This window comes from Budorcas taxicolor, chromosome 6 (genome assembly GCF_023091745.1).
Source record: "Budorcas taxicolor isolate Tak-1 chromosome 6, Takin1.1, whole genome shotgun sequence".
Classification (NCBI taxonomy): Eukaryota; Metazoa; Chordata; class Mammalia; order Artiodactyla; family Bovidae; genus Budorcas; species Budorcas taxicolor.
Window position 1 is genome coordinate 46,607,280 of NC_068915.1, and position 22,855 is coordinate 46,630,134.

Below are 22,855 nucleotides of genomic sequence, written 5' to 3' on the forward strand. Positions count from 1 at the left end.
TAAAAGACAATATAAGATCTGGAGCTGCTGTGGCCTAAGAATGCAAAGAGTGAGAAGCTGCTCTGTTGACCTTGTTAATTCCCAGGTCACACTCTACCAGTCTACCCCTGGACTGTTTTGTTACATGAGCCAAAAGATTATCTTGGCCACAAAAAGGACCCTAACTGATGGTGTAGTTATTTTGCCTTTTAGGAGATCCTCTACAACATGAGTATCACTATTCGGTACAGGACTCCTACCCGCATGCTGGTTAAACTAGAGGAATCTTCTAGAACTTTTTTCAGTCAAGACACTTCATGATCTTACAAGGATGAATTCTGTGCTCCAGACCTACTAAGTTACCTGCAGTACCTTAAACACATGCTGTGTCTCTCTCACCTCTGGCTCTTTGCCCACACAGCACTCTTTGCTTGGGATGCCTTCTCGTCTCTACCTAATTCTTACTTGTACCTCAAAACCCAGGTTTTGCATCATCAGAGAAAACTGCTTCTCTTATGAATTCTCCTAATATCTTAATTATACGTAAGCAATATACTAATCATATGTTAGCTTGTCTTTCTTTTCCACTAGACTCATTCTGTTTCCTTAAGGGGAAAAGCTGGTTTCTTTTTCAGCTTTATATCTCTAGAACCTGGCCTAGTGCTTGCCCATAGTGGGCTTTAGTAAATGCTTATTGAATGAACAAATGAAATCATCTAACCTAATTCACTCATTTTACTGATGAGGAAAATTGCTCAGTTCAGAGTAATAAGTTGCTTGTTCCAGTGTCACTCAGCTATTTTACCTCCTAAGTTGATTTGTGGAGTTGCCTGTGCAAATCCAAAAAGGAATATTTTGAGAGAAAAAATGTAAATGCTTGGGCTCACTCCAGTTTTTTCATTTAAATCAACTTTCTTAAGATAAAATTTTGTACAATAAAATGTATGCACTTTAATTACACAATTCTGTAAAATTTGACAAGTGTATATGCTCACATCACCACCACTGCAGTCAAATTACAGAACATTCCCATCACCTGGAACAGTTCTCTCTATGCTCCTTCCCATTCGATCTCCCATGTGCACATTCACTCTGAACAACCATCGATCTGCTCCGTTCCTAAGTGTTAGAATGGTCTTTTCTAGGTTTCATGTAAATAGAATCATGCATATGTACTCTTTTGTGTCTGACAGCTTTTACTTAACATGTTCTGAGATTCATCCATGTTGTTATTTGATTAGTTTTCCGTTCCTTCTTATGACTTGGTAGGATTTCATACAATTTGTTTACCCATAATGGTTAGTGATATCCATGTTGTTCTCATGTTTTGGTGTATTATGGATACAGCTTCTAAAAACATTTGTGTGCAAGGCTTTACATGGAATACCTTCATTTCTTTTGGTTGAATATCTGGCAGTAGAATTGCTGAGTCATAGGTAAACGTAAGTTGAACTTTGTAAGAAACCTCCAAATTTTTCCTGACGTGGTTCTACCATTTTACATTCCTAATAGTGTATAAGAGCTCCAGTTGCGCCAAATCTTCACCAACACTTGATATGATCATGTTAGTCATTCTAATAGGTGGCTTTAATTTGCATTTCTCTAGTTACTTAGGATGTTGAGCACCTTTTTATGCTCATGTGCCATTTATAATACTCTTTCGCAGTGTGTCTAAATCTTTTGACAGTTTTTAATTAGTTACCAGAACTTATAAGAATTGTTTATTCTGTTTACACTTCTGTTATGTAAAATTTTCTCTCAGACTGTGGCTTGTCTTTTCATTTTAACCATCTTTTAAACAGCAAAAGTTTTAATTTTGTTGAATCAGTTTATCCATTTTTTTATGGTTCATATTTTTTGTCTCCCATCTACAAAATCTTTGTATAACTCAAGGTCACAAAATTTTTTTTTCCTATACTGGTTTCTAGAAACTTTATAGTTTTAGCTCTTACATTTAGGCCTTTGATTTTTTTTTTTTTCAGTTAACTTTCATGTATGGTACAAATTAAAGGTTGAGGGTCACATTTTGGATACGGATACACAATTTTTTCCAGCACCATTTGCTGAAGAAACTATCCCTTTGCATCCATACCTCTGTATAAAATCAGTTGACTGTATTATCTATGGGCTTATCTGTACTCTCTACTCTTTTTCATGGATTTATGTCTATACTTATTCCAGCACCACACTGTCTTGATTTTTGTAGCTTTAGAGTAAATCTTGAAATCAAGTAGTATAAGTTCTCTAATTTTGCTCACCTATGTCAAAACTATTTTGGCTCTTTTAAGTTATTTGGATTTCTAAATAACTCTTGGAATCAGCTTTTCCATTTGTATCCAAAAAAGGCTGCTGGAATTTTTTTTTTAAATTGAGATAGCATTAAATCTATAGATAGGTTTGGTGACAGTTGATATCTTAACAATATTGAGTCTACCAATCCATGAACATGGACTGTGTCTTCATTTTCTTTAGGTCTTGTTTATTTTCACTCAGTATTTTGTAGTTCTCCATGTAGAGTTCTTACACATATTTTGTTAAAATTATTTTACTTTTTTATGCTATTGTAAATGATACTTTTAATTTCAATTTCTAATGGTTTGTTAATATATAGAAATACAATTGCTTTTTAAACATTGACCTTGTATCCTGAGATCGTACTAAACTTACCACTTATAGTACCTCTTTTTGTAGCTGCCTAGGCTTTTCTACATATAAAATGTCATCTATAAATAAAGATGCTTTTATATTTTTTTCAAATCTATGTTTTTATTTAGTTTTCTTCCTTTGTTCACTGACTAGAACCTGCAATAGAACACCGAAGTGCTGCAGCTCATCTAATTTTAAATTAAATATACTTCTTTCTTGAATAAATGCAACAAATATTTTCAATATGTCAATTTACTAGTTTGACCAATTGAGGGATAAAATAATGGAAAGGAATGAAATAGATTCAGAATGAGGTGGGAAGACATACAAAGTCAAGATAATTTTGCTCAAAATTTTATGTTGCTGATGATCCAAATGGCTTCTTCAAATTATTAAGCAGTTGGCCCCAGGTATTAATGTCTTTGTTATGTTAATTAGGTAATTATTTCATGTTACTTCAACTATTCTTTATCCCTAAAACTTTTTTCTTAGCTATGTGATATGCATATATTTATTCAATAAACATTAAATGCTTAGTCAGAACATGAGACTATTCTGAGTGCTCAATGTTTATATGTATTTGTATGTTTGCTTTTTCAGTAATAAATGTGGTAAGAGACTGCTTCTTATGGAATCAGAATACTAACACCTCTTTTTTGAAGTAACGGTGCTATCTCTCCTATGAAGAACAATGGTCCTGCAAAGATTTTCATGTCCCAGTCCTTGAATCCTGTGAATCTGCAACCTTACATGACAAAAGGCACTTGGCTTATGTGAGTAACTTAAGGAATTTGAGATGAGCTGTTATCCTGGATTATCTGGTGAACTCAGTGTAATAAGGGTCCTTATAAGGGAAAAAGGCAGGCAGGCCAGAGTCTCAGAGTCAGAGAAGGGTTTGAAGATGCTTTACTATTGGTTTTGAGAATGGAGGAAGGGGCCATGAGTCAAGGAATGCAAGTGGTGTCTAGTAGCTGCCTGAGGCAAGGAAACAGATTCACCCCTAGAGCCTCTAGAAGGAACTCAGACCTGTTGACACCTTGATTTCAGGACTTCTGACTCTCAGAACAGTAATCAATTTGTGTTATTTTAAGCCTCTAAGTGTGTGGTAATTTATTACAGCAACAACAGGAACCTAGTCCGTCTCCTCTCAGATGAATTGGATTTATCATATTGACTGTTACCTATGACAATAAGTCCACAATTGCTTGAATTCTCCTACCTATAAGATCTATGATTCTATCTGTCCAATTCCTCTCATGATTTTTATAATATTCAAATAAGATAACATTTGTAAAGTAGTTTGAAGACTACCTTCCACCACTCTGGTGCTGACAGGGGAAAGAGTCCCCAAAGTTGGACTTTTATAAGGCAAGTGTAATAGAGGTTTCAAGGGGTATGCATTGCCAAATCCTAACGTACATTTCCCTGTAGAGGGAGTTTGAGTTCACTGGTGTAACACCCCTCACTCCCTCTTCCCGTGGAGAGGAGTGAATTGTATTATTGGTGAGGTTGGGATCAATGAGTGGCTATGTAAATAAAGCCAACCCCTTTCTCTCACCTTTCTTTGGGGATCCAGCAGCCCAGAGCAAACATATGTTCTTTACTGTTCCTCTGTGCCCTAGCGTTAGAAAGTCTGGATCCCGTGGTATGGGAGGAAGTGGGGTAAGGAGAGTAGCTGCAGTTGTTCAGTTCATCGCTGGGCAGACAGGTCCAAGACAGTTTTGAAAAACCTATCCTTGTGGCAAAACTAAGTCACGTTCCCTTAACTTTATCAGTAAGAAAGACTTCATCTGCTTTTATTGCCTAGATTTTATCTAACTACTCAGAACTCAGGCAGGAAGAAGGGTGCTGCTTACTGAACCTCCAAACTTCACTCAACAGGCCAAAGAAGTCAAGGTTTGCAAGGCAGAAACTATAACAATGAGTCATGGAATATAAACTAGGAAAGAAGTGAGAGGTAAGGAGGGGTTGACAATAAGTATGGATAAAGAGAGGTGAATGGACTGAAAGTCACAACAAAAAGAAAAAGCACTTTTGAAGAAAGGGTACTTCAGCAAGTAGCTTGGAAGGATAATCTTTGAAGCCAAATGAAATAGTTACATTTGAAATTTTGGAGACTGTGCCAATTTAATTGATACCAAAACCTAAGGTATGGTAGATATCTGAGGCGGAGTAAAAGAACACATCATTGAATATATGGGAAGTCAAGAAACCAGGAGTCTGTGATACTGGATGAATCAATCAGCCTACATGTTGAAATTGACAAAGATGACACGGGAAGAGATAAAAAGAAAACTGCAAGTTCATTTTACTGAGAATGAGGAAGAAAGACCCAGGGGCTACCAATTAGTGACTACCATGGAGGAAGAAGAATTAGTGACTCCTCCATGGAGGAAGAAGAGTGGTGTGAGCCTCAGAGGAGCAGAAGAGGGTTGCAAGAAGGAAGGGGGAGTAACACTCAACCAGCTTTGAGGAGTAAGGCTGGTACGGAAGTACTGTGGGTCTGAGAGAAAAGAAATAATCCATTTGAGAGGGCTACATAGAACCCATGTCTCCAGGAAACAGCCTGCTTTTTGTTAGGAGGTGAATGCATTCTTCAGGGAGGAGGTTAAAAATTACAAGAGCTCTGTGATTTCACAGGGCATTGGGGAATTTTAGAGACAGAAGAGGGGGAGGAATGAAGGATAGGTGGGAATTAGATCAGAATAAGGAAAGACAGTTTAGGTAAGTAAGTGATGGCTGGGAAGCTTCCTGTTCCGACGGAGAGTAGAACAAACGGAATCCTCTCAGTGGTGATTGCTCCGTACCAGACTCTCTTCTGTGGCTGGGCGGCTGCTTCCTCACGCAGCCCGAGGTTGGTATGGTCTAATTATAGTCAGCCGCTTCTTCAGACAGCAACACTAGCGGTTGTCTCTATTAGCACTGCTCTACTTTGGTGGTGGAGCTATCTTTTCCCCCATCCAGTTTGGTTCTTTTCTCCCTCTGTGGGTTTTTGTCTATTCATGTTTCAACTTATTCATGGCTTGGGGAGAGACTGTTTTAATTACTCAGACAAAAGGATGCTTTTGTTACAAATGGAATCAAGCAGAAGAAAAATAACATTAGAAGGAAACCTGGATCTACACAAAGTAGTGGAGAGCACTGCTGCTGCTGCTAACTCGCTTCAGTCGTGTCCGACTCTGTGCAACCCCATAGACGGCAGCCCACCAGGCTCCCTCGGCCCTGGGATTCTCCAGGCAAGAACACTGGAGTGGGTTGCCATTTCCTTCTCCAATGCATGAAAGTGAAAGTGAAGTCACTCAGTCATGTCCGACTCTTAGAGACCCCATGTACTGCAGCCCACCAGGCTCCTCCATCCACGGGATTTTCCAGGCAAGAGTACTGGAGTGGGGTGCCATTGCCTTCTCCGGAGAGCACTAGAAATAATAATTATTTAGGTTAATATAAAATTTTTTTCTTTTATCTGTTTTTTAAAATAAACCATATCGAGCAAGAATAGTAAGAAATTACACAGTTATATAGAAGTAAAATCTGTGACAATTGCACAACATCAAGCAGGGTAGAAATGTAGTGAACATACAGGTTAAGGTTCTCCACATGAGTGGTGTGACTATCGCTGGAAGGGATACTGTGACCAATTGAAGAAGTATACAACAAATCCTAAAGCAACCACTAAAATAAACCACCAAGTTATAATTAATAAGCCAAAGGAGATAAAGTGTAATCATAAAAATATGCAGTTCAAAAGAAGCCAGAAAAAGGAGTAGAAAAGAGACAAAACACAGAGGGAGAGAATAGCAAAATATTCAGCCAAATTGATAATCACATTAAAATGTAAGATTTAAATGTAAACAATTCAGGGACTTCTTTGGTGGTCCAGTGGCTAAGACTGTGCGCTCCCAATGCACGGGGGCCTGGGTTCAGTCCCTGGTGAGGTCCTAGGTCCCACATGCCACAACTAAGACTCAGCACAGCCAAGAAAAGGCTGCAATGGTAAATGTAAACATTTCAATCAAAAGGCAGAGATTGTCAGATTAGATTTCTTAAAAAGACCAAACAATTATTATTTTTTAATAAGACAGCTGTTTTATTTATTAATAAAAATGAAGACCTTTCAATTAACTGACATTATTTTAAAGGCATATTTGCAAAAAAAGAATATTAGTATAATGATATAAGGTGAATTCATCAAGAAGATACAACAGTCCAGAACATATATACACAAAACAGTTTCTAAAAATAGGAAGCAAAACTGATAGAAGTGCAAGGAAAGAGACAAGTTTAAAATCACAGAGATTTTAGCACTCCTCTGTCAATTATTTACAGAAAAATAGGCAAACAAATCAGGATGTAGGTGTTGCTTGTTTTGCGTTCATCTGAAGTTCGTGCTATATTCTTTCAACACCTAATTTCAAAAAAAAGTTTTTAATTTCAAGAAGATTTTCTTGAAAGACAGTGTTTAGTATTTGTTCTGTTTCCTTATTGTGGTTTTCTTCTACAGGAAACCCTGGAGAAGTAGGTCACCTGGTATCTTTAAGTAGTTCTACCAGACAGGCCATCTTATCTCCACTTTTCAGTTAACGAAACTGATGATCAGAAAAGTTTTGCAATTTCGTCAAGTTTCCCCAGCTTGTAGAAAGAGAACTAGACCTCTGGCCTGCTCGGCGTTCAATCCTGAGCGCTTTCTTTTACACTGCCTGCTGCGTGGGTCCAGGTATTACACAATCGGCTTTTCTCTGTGTTTATTTCACTGACTTTCTTCCCCATGGTCACTCTCGTGCGTCTCAAAACCTTCCTTCTCAAAGTGAGGTCCTTGGACTAGCAGCGTTGGCACTGCTTGGCAACTCGTTAGAACAGCAGAATCTCCCTTGCTTCAGGACTACTGGACGAGAATCTGAATTTTTACGAGATGCCCTGGTGATTCCTGCGCCATTAGAATTTGAGAAACACTGCTCTAGGAGAAAAATCAGAGGGCACTTCGTTCAGTGGTTCTCAAATTTTACTGCACGTTAGAATCACCTTAGGTATGTCCAGTCACTCAGTCATGGCCGACTCTTTTGCAGCCCCATGGACTGCAGTGTGTCAGGATCCTCTGTCCATGGAATTTTCTAAGCAAGAATACTGGAGCAATTTGCTCTTTCCTACTCCAGGGGAATCTTCCCAACCCAGGGAATCGAACGTGTGTCTCCTGCCTCTCCTGCACTGGTGGGCGGATTCTTTACCACTTGAGCCACCTGGGAAGCCTCCTTGTACAAGTTCAAAAATCCCGATAACCAGGCCACAATCCTAACAAGTCAGAATCTCTTGGAATAGAGCCCACACATCAGAATATATTATTTTAAAACTCCCCCAAAGTAAAGCCAAGTTTAGAAAACAGTGCTTATGGCAGAGTTTTTTAGCCCTTAATGCTCCTAGGAGTCACCTGGAAGCATCTTAAACAACCGATGCTGATTCAGAGGATCTGGAGTGGGGGTTCTGAGATTCTGTATTTCTAATAAGTTCCCAAATGGCAAGTGCTACTGGTCCGAGGAGTTCCTGGAGCAAAATGAAACTACCTGGGGTTTTTTTCAATAATACCAATAAATGCAAATAGCACAGAATCAAGGCAAGCTTACCTAAGGCACAGCCTTGGCCTGCTGATCACTGAGTGAGATAAAACAAGGAACTCTGGGAGAAGGGGAGTGGGGTGCCGCAGGCTCTTCCATGGTCTTCCAACTTGCTTCACACCTGGCGCTGGGCTGGGCAGGGCCACTGTGCCTAGCCAGGCTGAGTGGGCCAGCCAGCATTGGGCTGCGGCACTTGGGCTTCAGGGCAGAGTTGTTGCAAACACACCCTCCTTTCCGGTTGCCCATGCCTTCACGGGCTGTCTGCCTTGTCTTCCCCTGCCTATCCTTTCATTTTACCCCAGGCACCTCTGTGTAGGCTTACCACAGCCCCTGAGGCCTTGCTCTCCCTGCTGTGTGCTGTGTTTACTCAGGCCTTAGACCAATTCAAAGCTGCAAAAGCTCCAGCCAGAGCAAGGGCCACAGGGACAGGCCCCTGAGAGACTCAGCATGACGGAACTTGACTGCGGTTCATCCTAGCTCCATGCACGGCAGACAAGATTTGGTCTGATGACTGTAGTTGGCAGGACTTAACATGCACCGCGTTTTCTCCAGCTTATAATTTACATATTTTTCTCCCTTGGCAAGATCCAAGCACTGTCATCAGCAGTTGGAAGGGACTAGCTGAGGGTGAGGCGGGCCTGTGTCGGGTTCAGCTGTGGCCCAGTTTTGACTCAAATCCCCTGGCCTCCAGCAGTCAGGGCTGGGATGGGCTGTGAGGTGAAGTTTGAGTAAGGGCTTCCCTCTGGACAAGCCACAGCTGAAGAAGGCCCTGACAACCTTAACTGGCCCTGTTTCTACGATGACAGGACGCTTACTTCAAATTCCAGTGGCCCTCAAATTAACCTATACATACAGCACACTAGTTCATGTTTCTCTGGGTTTGACAGGAAGAACAGTGGGAAGGGAAGGGGGATGCTGAGACCTCAGGGTGTCTAGGGCCAAGGCAGCTGAGGGCAATTCTTTCTAACTGAGATTATCCTGGGGTTTTTATTTGGGGCTTGTTCACTGACATTTTTTCTAAGCCCTGCTTACAAGGCGTTTTGCCACGTGCCATGTAAAACTCGTCATCAGAACACAACCTGTTTACCCTCTGCAACAACGTTTACCCCCACCCGCAGATTTTTGAGACTCTCTTTAATTTCCTGCCAGTATCTAAGAGTTGAAAGAAAACCACTCTGGGACCTAAAAGAGTTAATGTAACTCAGAGGAGGAGCAGGTTTCTCCTCTCTGCTGACAGCATAATTAATCTTTATTGTTCCCGGAAGGATAGACAATGGAGTGCTTCATTCCCCAGAGGAGGGGGCTCAGCAGCCTCCCCCAGGCCCTTGCCCCAGCTACTAAGGGGCCAGACACTTACCTTATATCCTGCGGGTTGGACCCAGCCTCTCAGATGGGCCTCTGGCCTCCCACAACTAATCTAAGTAGACAGGTGTCTCCTGTCATTTCCCCAAGCCTAACAATACGCCCTCAGGGGCACTGTTGAAATATAGGGCATTGGAGGGTGGAAACAACAGAAATTTCCTGGCTGGTAGGTGAGTAATTGGCTTAGTGAAACCTCACCTGAGGGGTAGCTAATTAACCAACAGAGAATAGAGGAGGAAGCTGTAAGTCCTTATCATGGAGAAACAGCCCAGTGTGTGAAGACTGGCCTCTACGGGACTGGAAGTTTCAGCCTGGCCACTGGGACCCTCTGACAGCCTTAGTGAGTGAAAGTAACTCAGTCTTGTCTGACGACTCTTTGTGACTCCATGGTCTATACAGTCCATGGAAGAATTCTCCAGGCCAGAATCCTGGAATGGGTAGCCTTTCCCTTCTCCAGAGGATCTTCCCAACCCAGGGATTGAACCCAGGTCTCCCACACTGCACGCAGATTCTTTACTAGATGAGCCACAGGGAAGCCCTACTGCTGCTGCTGCTAAGTCGCCTCAGTCGTGTCCGACCCTGGGTGACCCCAGAGACGGCAGCCCACCAGGCTCCCCCGTCCCTGGGATTCTCCAGGCAAGAACACTGGAGTGGGTTGCCATTTCCTTCTTCAATGCATGAAAGTGAAAAGTGAAAGTGAAGTCGCTCAGTCATGTCTGACTTCGCGACCCCATGGACTGCAACCCACCAGGCTCCTCCATCCATGGGATTTTCCAGGCAAGAGTACTGCAGTGGGTTGCCATTGCCTTCTCTGAGGGAACCCCTAAGTACCCAATAAATTATTGGATTTCCTTAAGGGCTCTAAGCCCCAGGCCTTGAACCCTCTTCATTGGAAAGTCCCAGAACTAAGGTTCTACTTGCACCCACTGGTTCTCAGTGTGGTCACTAAGGAGGCACTGGTTAGAAATGTGCATTCCCAGGCACTGTCCCAGACCTGCTGAGTCTGAATCGCTGGCGGCGGCATCCAGTAATCCCTGACTTAACAAGGTGACTCTGGTGCAGGCTCAGGTTTGAAGACCACTGCTCATCATTAGTTCAGCTCCTTGAAATCAGGCTGCTTTGGGACCATCCGGTGATGAGGGAGTTGGGTCAAGTTGTCAAGGTCTGAATATGAGCTCTGCCACCTCCTAATCATGTGGCCTTGCAGATGGGTCTCTTGGCACTGAAGACGGAGGAGATAACACCTCTTCCACAAGAGGTCATGAGCACACAGCGGTTTCTCTTTCCCCCTCCTATGTGTCTGATAGGAAATTTACAGAACAATACCTACTACTGTCCTTAGAGTAAAAGTCTGTAAGATAGTACAGGCTACTAATAATACTGTTTAATTAGCATTTTTAATAATTCCAGGTTTAAAAGTTCAGTTCAGCCTTTGAATCCTGAGGAAAGGCTTTTTTTTTTTTTTTGAGAAATAAATTTCCTCATGCTGACCTTCATGCAAATAGTTTCAAAGCTTAAAGTTTTCCTAAAAAGTGAAATTTAATTTTATGCAATGATGCTTCATTTTTTTTCTTCTTCTTCTTCATTTTAAGAGAGAGAAGGCCAGATCATGTGAGGCTTGATTTGGGCTTTTTGTATATGTAATTCAGGATCAGGCGAAGTTAATTTGTGCATTTGATTTGAGCATTTTTCTTTTCTCCTACTTGAGGCACCATACTTTTGACTCTTCATTGCATGCCACATAATTTTTTACTTACATATCTTTATAGCAAGAATTTTAGAAGATACAGAAAAATACAAAGAGAAAATCACCCATATCCTACTGCTTAGAGATCACCACTTAATCACTGTTAAGGTTTCAATATATTTCTCCAAGGTTTGGTTTTCTGCTTTCAAGTATAATTATTAATAGGTGGACATATAGAAAACTTTTTCATAGGATCTTACTGTATTGCTGTGATCACCCTACAGGGAAGAGGGACTCCTGCCTCTCAAAATTTGCTTCAACGTCAAAACTGATGATGCCAGAAACACACCAGAAGGATATGAAAAGGTTTATTACTCACACATGAGGTTTTCTGGGGAACGCAAGGCAGGTTTCCAATAAGGTCCAAAAATGGCTCGAAAGAGTCGGGAAATGAGACTGGCTTGGGGGCTTTTTGTATGGTTGGAAGGTGGCTCTGGGTGAGGGTTCCTGCATAGAGACTGGGGCCTCACATGGTTTGAACTTCCCTCTGGTGCCAAAGGAGGTTGCACCTGGGCTGAATTACTCCATTTGCCCAGCCTGGGGCCAAACAGGAAAAGGTGAGAGGGACTTGCAGGTTGGCATCAGATAAACCTCAACCTGGAGTTAGACTCTGTCACTTGCACAGTTTTGTATCTCTCTCTTTAATTCAGCATTGTGTGTTATACGGTTAACGGAGACCAAAAGCTTTACTGTTGAATTCCTCTTGACACTGGTATCTTGTGGCAGTGCCAGTTTTCCATGTAACTGATAGCTTATTTATCCATTAATAAATAAGCTGGAATAGCTTATTATTCCAGAAGGATCTATAGGTTAAAAAACAACATTGACTCTTTTCTTATAAAACAAATTTTTAAAAATCATGGAACATATACACACTACTATATATAAAATAGATGAACAACAAGGACCTACTTATTGTACAGCACAGGGAAGAACTATACTCAATGTTTTGTAATAACCTATATGGGTTAAGAATCTGAAGAAGAATATACATATACGTAAAACTGAATCGCTGTGCTGTACAGCTGAAACTAACACATTGCAAATCAACTATACTTCAATGAAAATTAATTAAAAATAAAAAATAAAATGCAATTGAAACAACAAAAAAATCATGAAGGAATAAAGCATAGCATGAATCCTGAAAACAAGACATTAATAAGTTTTCCTTGAAAGTGAATACAGCTTGCTCAGGGAAGAGAATACACACAGTTTTCCTGCTTGTGAGTATACTTGCATTTTTATGATTACACATTGAATGTGTGAGTCACATAGCTAATCTGCTTTTAAATATTGGGCCTAAAGACCATGGGTACTTATAATCCTACAGCTGGAGTCCACACCTTGTGACAACAAAAGGCAGCTCAAGTCAGCTTCAAACAGGAATCAGAACTAACCGCAGGGCTATTTTTTCCATCTGTAATAAAGAACGTTCCAGCGTCTTTAATGACCGAAGATAATCCTCTGTCGTCATCTCGTGCATCTAGGTTATAAAAATATATACGCTGCTTTGAAGAACGGTTCTGGTCCACTGGCGTTAAGTGAAGGTCAGATTATGGAAAACTGGCATTGTTACAACAAGAAGTGAAGCCTGCTTATGTTTCCCTTGGTATTTTTGAATAAAGAATCTCAGTACGTAAGCCCCAACTTGAAGATTTAATTAAGGACATGAGGAGTGATGGATTCTAGATGCTGATTAGGGAAGATGACTTGCCATGCATTAGAGAAACACCTTCCATTGAAGTCTGTGAGGGAAAAAAATCTTGGTTTCAGATTGAAGGTCTACTGAAAAACATTTTGAACAGACCAGGAAGAGCAGAACAAATTGGGATATCTTATTCCAAGACTTAAAAAAACCACTTTTTAGAAAAGAAACTATTTGGTGGAAACATCAGCCAATCTTATTTTTCCCCCTTTAATGCGAAAGAAATTGTTAGCCCAAGAAATAAAGTGGGTATGCTTTCTGAACTAAAGTGTAAAGACTGGCAATACAATGTCAAGACAATAGCTCAATGAGGGAGATATAAGACAGCAGAAAGGAGGCAGGGTGAATCAGTTGGGTTAATTTAGAGAGATGGGTGTTCCTCAAATTTCCCTATGAGGGATGGCTCACCAGCAGTGGCTGAAATGTTCCCAGAGCACGCCTTCTGGTGGTTGGCATCTCCAGGAAGCTCCCCACAAGATTCCATGCAATAGTCAATAATTCCAATGAGGCACACACAGCAGTTAACACAATGTCTGCCGCACAGTTTGCAGGGAAAGATGTTAATATCACCGTGAAGGTGATGATGATGACAGTGGTGATGATGACATGGTGACATTCACAGTCTAGGGGAGGGAGCATTCTGGTAAACAGGTGGCCATAATATAATGCAGTGAGATAATGCATGAAGGGTGGTCAGGACTGAAGAGAGAAGTCCCCCAAGACTGGGGGCAAGGCTGCAGGTGGGAACCACACCGTTCAGTCAGCACACAGCTGTGCAGTGTGGATGGGCATGAGTGGCTGTCATGGTTGTCCATCTGTCTGTGTGAACAGGAACAGAGTTGGGTTTAGACAACTGCTGCTTTATTCATTTCCTCTTCCTTGTGCTACATAAGGCCAGGATCTCCAGGAGCTTTAAAAAATGCCACTCTAGGATGCTATTGAAGAGTAGTTTGGATGTGTATTCCAGTCATTAGAGCTTTCATTGTTATATAAAGGGGCATGCAGGATGGAAAGAAAAAGAATTATGGTTGCTTAGGAAACAGAGCACTCTTTCCTGTGATTACAGTCTCAAGGCTGAAGTTCCATGCTCACTGTGGGATTTTTGTGACAGCAGGGTATACCTATCAAAAGATTTTTGAAAGAATATAAAACAGGGTTCTTTGAGTTTCAGGAGACTCTTGCTTTGGACTCTTCTCTGTTGACCTTTCTTGAATGGCCTTCCCTGGACCTGGTCACTTGAAGACTTGGCCTCCTGGCTCCTGATCATCAGGAAACATGGCTTTTATCTTCACAGCCTGCCCATAAAAGGGCAGGGTAAATATTCAGTCATTATCCAGTTGTCAGTAAGCATTCAAAATGTCCAAAGTGCTGTGGTAGTCTTTATGAAGGACATCTGAGCCCTATCCTTCGTGATTCCAATGCGGTGAGAAAGGTAATGCCCACACTAGGAAAGAATTAGTATCACGCTGAGCTGTTGTAGAGGGGTAGGGTGCAGATACTGAGTGTCACGGGATACTGGAGGTGGCAGAGAACTGCCTTGCTTCACATAGGTGTTCAGGGGAAGAAATAGAAGGATGGTAGATGGCCAGCTGAATGGGTGGATGGGAGGGTGGATGGGTCGGCAGACAGATGGGTGCCTGCATACAGGCATGGGTATCACAGCATAACAGTGGCTTTAAAGCCAACTGGACCAGAGTGGCTGGTCTGTCATTTACTGGTGACATGACCTTAGGAGATTTAATTAACTGCTTCAAATTATTTCACCTATAAAATAAGATGATAATCCTTATCTTGCAAGATTGTTGAGAGAATCAAATGTGATAAGGTTTGTAAAGCACCTTGTATATTGTAGACACTCAATAAAGAGTGAGCCTCCCAGATGGCGCTAGTGGTAAAAAAAACCCACCTGCCAATGCAGGTGAGACGTAACAGATGCAGGTTCGAACCCTGAGTTGGGAAGATGCCCTGGAGGAGGGTGTGGCAACCCACTCCAGTATTCTTGCCTGGAGAATCTCCTGGACAGAGGAGCCTGGCAGGCTGCAGTCCATAGGGTCGCACAGGGTCGGACAAGACTAAAGCGACTTAGCGCAATAAAGAGTGACTTGTATTCATAATGATCTAAATATGTTTCCAGGTGGACAAGGAATAAAGGCAGGCCTGGAGAAAGGATGGGATTGAGATGGATTGACAGGAGGAAAAGGACCCTCTGCCGGAAGAACCACATGATGAGAGCGGGTGCCTCGAAAAGCTGGAGCATGTTCAGTGTCACTAGAGGAAGCCACCTAGAGCCATAGTTTCCTGAGATGGCAAAGGTGCTCTGAGGCCCAAGCTCAGAGGATTTGCCATGCTAAGGAGTTCCGGCTTCTCCCTGGAGGTTGGCAGGGAATACTGGACATTCAGAGGAAGCAGAAAGGCTCCCTCTGGGCCCCCCTTCTTCCTCAGCCCGACCTTGACAACATCCGGACTGCCTTTGAACTTGGAGGCTCTCGTTTTTTACAGTATTTATAGTTCCCCTTACTTTTTACCAGTAGTCCCTGGACTTCCTGTGCCCAGCACAGCTGCAGGACTGTGGCAGCCAGCCTCTCCATCTCCAGGGGAGCAGCTGACAGGCTGCTTACCACACAAACCCTCCCCTGACAGTGAAGAAGCAAATGATTTTTAAAGATTAGCTGTCACAAAGAGAAACAAGGCCCCTTACACCTCCTTTGTCAAATAAATGCACCCTGTGAATCAGAAGAGCTCCAGCGGTGACTCACTCTTACACAAGGCTGGTGGAGAAGAAGGCCATCTGCCAGCAGATCCGGAGGCCTGGGCCTGTGGGGAGGGGCTGCACTTGACAGGGCCACGCAGACCTCCCGGGGGCCAACCCCAGAGCCTAGAAGGTGCCAGGGAGGTTTCCTTCCATAGGAGGTGCCAGAGTCAAGGGAGAGCGGTCCTACACTGCTTTCCGCAAGCTACAAAGTGCCCAGAGTCAGCCGATCTTAACGAGCGGTTCAGAGACACCCTTCAGAAAGTCTGTCAGCTCCTGCAGAGTTAGGTGACTATGTGCATTTTGTGGGGAGGGGACCCCTAGTTTTAGCTAGATATTTTGGGTTCTAAATCCCCCCTGGAAGTCTTGATCACATCTCAACCCCTCACTTTGCCTAGAGAGCATGAATGAGTGACTTCCTAAAGTTGCTCCACAAGCGGGCAGCAGACAGAAAGGGTGGAAGCGAAGTCTCCAGGGCCCTTTCTCCAGGGCCTCCCTGGCCCCATGAGAGAGCCAAAAATAAGATGACAGCCTGTGATGTTCTGCACAGGGGCCCCTGGGTGGAAACTATGCGTATCAAGAAGGACTACTTTGAAAGTCCTACTTTGTCTTAATGTGACTTTAAACGTGGCCTCTCCTCCTTCCTCTGAACCCCTCTCCCCACAGACCACCCACCTGTCAGGCTGGCTTCTTATTATGAGGACAGCGTGCTCTTGGCGACAAGCATTTGTGATGGGAGGATTGCTGAGGCTGGCTGCCTGACTATGAAGCTCCTGGCAGGAGGGGAGGCGAGGGGTGGAGGTGGGGGATGGGATCCTTGCTGGGTTTCTGGCACTCTTGACTGTACACTCAGAGAAAACAGCAGACTGAGAGTAAGCAGAAACACGGGAGCACTCTGGGGATCTAGGAGTCATTATTGGTTTTGGTTTTTTTCATTTATGTGGGTAGCTGGTTGTCACTCTGCCCTAGCCTCCATGGAGCACCATCATAGCTGTAGTGATAAAGAGCACATACTGTGGGGACTGACAGCTTGGCTTTGAATCCTGGCTCCGTCACTATTTACTGACATAATCTTGGGACATTTTTTAATCTTCTAGACCGTGGTCTTCTCCTATGTAAAACAACACACTGGTGCCCGCCTTTGGCAAAAGAGATCAGTGCCCACTGTTCACACACAGCCAGACTGTTGTTCGCAGCCCAGTCTCCCTCCTGGCAGGCCTGCTGTGTGACTGAATTCTTCAGTGAATGGATTGTAAGGGGAGTGAGGTGCTCTGATTCCAGGCCCGGGCCAGGGAAAATTCCTGGGTGATACTCCACATTCTCTCTTATCCCATCCACTGGCTGAAAGTACCTGAGAGGAAGGAGCCTGGGTCCCTGAGTCACTGAGTAGAGGCTGCCTGCCAAACACCTGCATGAACTATTACTTGTGTGAAAAACAAACTTTTACTGTGTTAAGAAGCTGAGAATTTAGAGTGGGTTTCTACGGCAGTTAGCCTACTTCATAAGGTGGTTGTAATAAATGAAGTAATGTATGTGAGCTCAAAACAGTGCCTGGAATATATAGAAATAAGCTACATACATGATTGCTATTATCACGATAGGTGGATGAATGGGTGGTAGATGGATAATTAGAGATTGAGAGTGAGGGAGAGAGCCAGAGAATTACATTTAAGGGTTTCAAAGAGTCTTTCCCCAGTTTTGCTGAGCTGTAACTGACACACAGCACTGTATGTTTAAGGTGTACAGCATAATGACTTGCCTGACGTACATTGTGAAATGATCTCCACAGTAAGTTTAGTTAACATCCATCATCTCATAGTGATATAAAAAAAGAAACAGAAAAACATTTTTCCTTTTGAGGAGAATTCCTGGGGTCTACTTTTTAAATATCCCATGTATCAGTGTTAAATATAGTTATCATCAGTTCAGTTCTGTTCAGTCACTCAGTCGTGTCCGACCCTTTGCTACCCCATGGACTGTAACACACTAGCCTCCCTGTCCATCGCCAACTCCCAGAGTTTACTGAAACTCCTGTTCATTGAGTCAGTGATGCCATCCAACCATCTCATCCTCTGTCGTTCCCTTCTCCTCCTGCCTTCAATCTTTCCCAGCATCAGGGTCTTTTCAAATGAGCCAGTTCTTTGCATCATGTCACCAAATTATTGGAGTTTCAGCTTCAGCATCAGTCCTTCCAATGAATATTCAGGACTGATTTCCTTTAGGATGGACCAGTTGGATTTCCTAGCAGTCCAAGGGACTCTCAAGAGTCTTCTCCAGCACACCACAGTTCAAAAAGTATCAATTCTTTGGCACTCAGCTTTCTTTATAGTCCAACTCTCACATCCACACATGACTACTGGAAAAACCATAGCTTTGACTAGACGGACCTTTGTTGGTAATGTCTCTGCTTTTTAATATGTTGTCTAGGTGGGTCATAACTTTCCTTCCAAGGAGCAAGCATCTTTTAATTTCATGGCTGCAGCCACCATCTGCAGTGATTTTGGAGCCCCCCAAAATAAAGTCTCTCACTGTTTCCCCATCTATTTGCATGAAGTGATGGGACCAGATCCCATGATCTTAGTTTTCTGAATGTTGAGTTTTAAGCCAACGTTTTCACTCTCCTCTTTCAGTTTCATCAAGAGACTCTTTAGTTCTTCTTCACTTTCTGCCATAAGGGTGGTGTCATCTGCATATCTGAGGTTATTGATATTTCTCCTGGCAATCTTGATTCCAGCTTATGCTTCATCCAGCCCAGAATTTCACATGATATACTCTTCAGATAAGTTGAATAAGCAGGGTGACAATACAAAGCCTTGACGTACTCCTTTCCTGATTTGGAACCAGTCTGTTGTTCCATGTCCAGTTCTAACTGTTGCTTCTTGACCTGCATACAGATTTCTCAGGAGCAAGGTCAGGTGGTCTGGTATTCCTATCTCTTTAGGAATTTTCCACAGTTTGTTGTGATCCACACAGTCAAAGGTTTTGGTGTAGTCCATAAAGCAAAAGTAGATGTTTTTCTGGAACTCTCATGCTTTTTCTATGATCCAATGGATGTTGGCAATTTGATCTCTGGTTCTTCTGCCTTTTCTAAATCCAGCTTGAACATCTGGAAGTTCATGTTTTAGATACTCTTGAAGTCTGGCTTGGAAAATTTTGAGCATAACTTTACTAGCGTGTGAGATGAGTGCAATTGTTCGGTAGTTTGAGCATTCTTTGGCATTGCCTTTCTTTGGGATTGGAATGAAAACTGACCTTTTCCAGTCCTATGACCGCTGCTGAATTTTCTAAATTTGCTGGCATATTGAGTGCAGCACTTTCACAGCATCATCTTTTAGGATTTGAAATAGCCCAACTGGAATTCTATCACCTCCAGTAGCTGTGTTCGTAGTGATGCTTCCTAAGGCCCACTTGACTTCGCATTCCAGGACTGCTGGCTCTAGGTGAGTGATCACACCATCGTGGTTATCTGCGTTGTGAAGATTTTTTTTTGTATAATTCTTCTGTGTATTCTTGCCACCTTTTCTTAATATCTTCTGCTTCTGTTAGGTCCATACCATTTCTGTCCTTTATTGTGCTCATAATAGCATGAAATGTTCCCTTGGTGTCTCTGATTTTCTTGAAGAGATCTCTAATCTTTCCCATTCTGTTGTTTTCCTCTATTTCTTTGCATTGATTGCTGAGGAAGGCTTTCTTTTCTTTCTTTTTTTTTTGAGGAAGGCTTTCTTATCTCTCCTTGCTATTCTCCGGAACTCTGCATTCAAATGGGTATATCTTTCCTTTTCTCCTTTGCTTTTCACTTCTCTTCTTTTCACAGCTATTTGTAAGGCCTCCTCAGGCAACCATTTTGCCTTTTCACGTTTCTTTTTCTTGGGGGTGGTCTTGATCACTGCCTCCTGTACAATGTCAAGAACCTCCGCCATAGTTCTTCAGGCACTCTGTCTATCTTGAATCTATTTGTCACTTCCACTGTATAATCATAAGGGCTTTGATTTAGGTCATACCTGAGTGGTCTAGTGGTTTTTCCTACTTTCTTCAATCTAAGTCTGAATTTGGCAATAAGGAGTCTGGGCCACAGTCAGCTCCTGGTCCTGTTTTTGCTGACTGTATAGAACTTCTCCATCTTTGGCTGCTAAGAATATAATAAATCTGATTAAGGTATTAAACATGATAGTCATCATGTTGAGCATTAAATCCTGGAAATTATTTATTTTATAACTGGAAGCTTGTACCTGCTGACTATGTGTACATGCTAAGTTGCTTCAGTCATGTCTGACTCTTTGTAATCCTGTGGGCCGTGGCCCGCCAGGCTCCTCTGTCCATGGGGGTCTCCAGGCAAGAATACTGGAGTGGGTTGCCATTTCTTTCTCCAAGGGATTTTCTTGATCCAGGGAATGAACTCGCATCTTTTACATCTCTTGCATTGACAGGCAGGTTCTTTATCACTGCTGCTGCTGCTGCTGCTAAGTCGCTTCAGTCATGTCTGACTCTGTGCAAACCCATAGACAGCAGCCCACCAGGCTCCCCCATCCCTGGTGCCACCAATTCCTCTTCCGCCTCCTTACCCTCTGCTAACCACAAATCTGATTCTTTTTCTATAAGTTTGGTTGGGGGGTTTTGGTCTTTTTTTTTTTTTTTTTTTGGTAGATGCAATATATGAGATCGCACAGTATTTGTCTTTCTCTATTTGCCTTATTTCATTTAGGCCAGAATCTTATTTTTCATATTATTGCCAAGATAATGTTAAAAATATATTTTTACTATACAACTGTAGAGTTTGCATTTGGGGGCAAAAGATGGCATTGTAGAAAAATACAGTGAGGCATTTATTAGTACATTCATATGTTTCTTGAAGAAATACAAAAGACTACTGCTTTTCTCAAAGAGATATAGTATGGATGAGACAATTAGATTTTTTTTCAGCCAAATATAGTATTTATGAGAAAACAGTATTTTTACTTTTCCACTCAATTATTAAAATCATTTGCTTATTGAAATAAGGAGGAAGGAACATCATAACTGAGCATACCTCAGAAATAGCTCCCTTTCCAAATGTTGGTATTTCCCTTGCAGTGCTGTCTTTCTGCCCCAGTCACAAAGGCTTGAACCCCCAAATCATCATTAGTACTTTTCTTGATTGTAAAAATGACATTCTGGCCAACCTGCCCCCAGTTTCCTCCCCACGCCACCCTACCCACCCTCACATCCGTCCCTCACACTTTCCCTGAGACAACTGCGCCCAGTGCTCATCTGTCACCTCTCTCTCCTGCTCTAACCCTACGTGGCTCTTGCCTCCTATAGAGAATCTCAAACTGTTCTAAAGAAGAGCCATATAGCCACAGTGGTAGAAGAGAAGAAACTCTGTCACCCATTCTTCAGTCACTGAGTCAGTTCATTTCAATAACACTTTTAAGTACCTGCTATTAACCAGGGGATAAAACAGAGGGGAAAAAAGGCAAAAAAAAAAAAAAAAAAAAACCCTCTGCCCTGAGGGAGCTTACATTAGAGTGCAGGAGGATACCGGATAAATGAATAAAATGAATCATGGTACATTACATGGTGATGAGCAGAAGGAAAAAAGTTAGAGATGAATAATAGTAGGTACAAGGTATAGATGTAGTAGGGTGCTATTTTAAATAAGGTGATCAGGGAAGGACTCTCTGAAAAGTGATGTTTAAGCCAAGATCTGAGAAGATGAGGGAGCAAGGTTTTACAGAGCTGAAGAAGAGCATTCCAAAAGCAAGAAATTTGAGCCTAGAGCAGGCCTGGTTTGTTTGAGGAGCAACAAGGAATCCCTCAGGACTGGCATGGAATAAGTGAGGAGAAAGAAGACGGTAGATCAAGTGAAGATATGAAACCCATGAGATGAAGTTTGGCTTTTCCCCTGAGTGAACTGGAAAGCCATTGGAGGGTTCCAAACAGAGCAATAAATCACATGGTCTGACTTACACAGTGAAATGATAGCTCTGGTTGCTAGGTGAAAATAGCCTAAAGTAAGCAAAGGCAGAAACCAGGGGATCAGTAAGAAGCCTAAGGGAGCATGAGCAAGAGATGATAGATCAATGCAGCTTAGACCAGGGTGGCACCAGTGGAAATTCTGGGTGTAGTCTGAACATAGAGGTGAGACAATTTTCTGATTGATTGGATGTGGCGTGTAAAAGAGGAATCAATCCATTGTTTGAAGCTTAAAAATGTCAAAGATAGAGCTGTCATTTAATGAGATGGAGGAACAGGTTTATTGTGGGAAGATTAGGAATTTCCTTTTTGGGTGCATTAAAAATGAGATGCATATTAGATGCAAGTAGAGATGTTAAGTAAGCATTTGGAATTCAGGGGAAAAGTCCAAGCTGAAGATTGCAATTTGGACATGAACAAGCTTGTAGATGGTATGTAGAGCCATTGTTGTTGTTGTTTAGTTTCTAAGTTGTGTCCAATTCTTCTACAACCGCATGGACTGTAGCCCACCAGGTTCCTCTCTCCATGGGATTTTCCAGGCAAGAATATGGGAATGGATTGCCATTTCCTTCTCCAGGGGATCTTCTGAACCCAGGGATCAAACTCATGTCACCTGCGTTGCAGATGGATTCTTTGCCATCTGAGCTACCAGGGAAGCCCATTTAAAGCTATAAGACTGACTAAGATCACCACACCAAAGCATGCGAATAGAGCAGGCATCAAAGGACTGAGACCTGGAATGCTCCACCCCTTGCCCCCTGACGCTTCCATGCAAAGTGGCCTGGGAAATGAAAAGACCCAGCAAAGGAGATGGCAAAGGAATGTGGGGTCCTGGGAACCAGCTGTAGACAGTGCTTCAGGAGGAGAGGCCAGTAAACTACATTCGCCTCTGCAGTGGTCATGGGAGCTGAGGGCAGATAATTGACCGCTGGTCTGAGCAACATGGAAGCTGCTAAGCAAGACGAACTGGGAGCAAATCACTGGTGAGGTGGTTTCAAGAGAGACTAGGATTAGGAGAAGAGGAGACAATGAATTTAGACACAGCATTTTGAATGAGTTTGGCTATTAAGGAAGTCCATTAAAGGGGCTAGAGCTGGAGGAGTGTATGG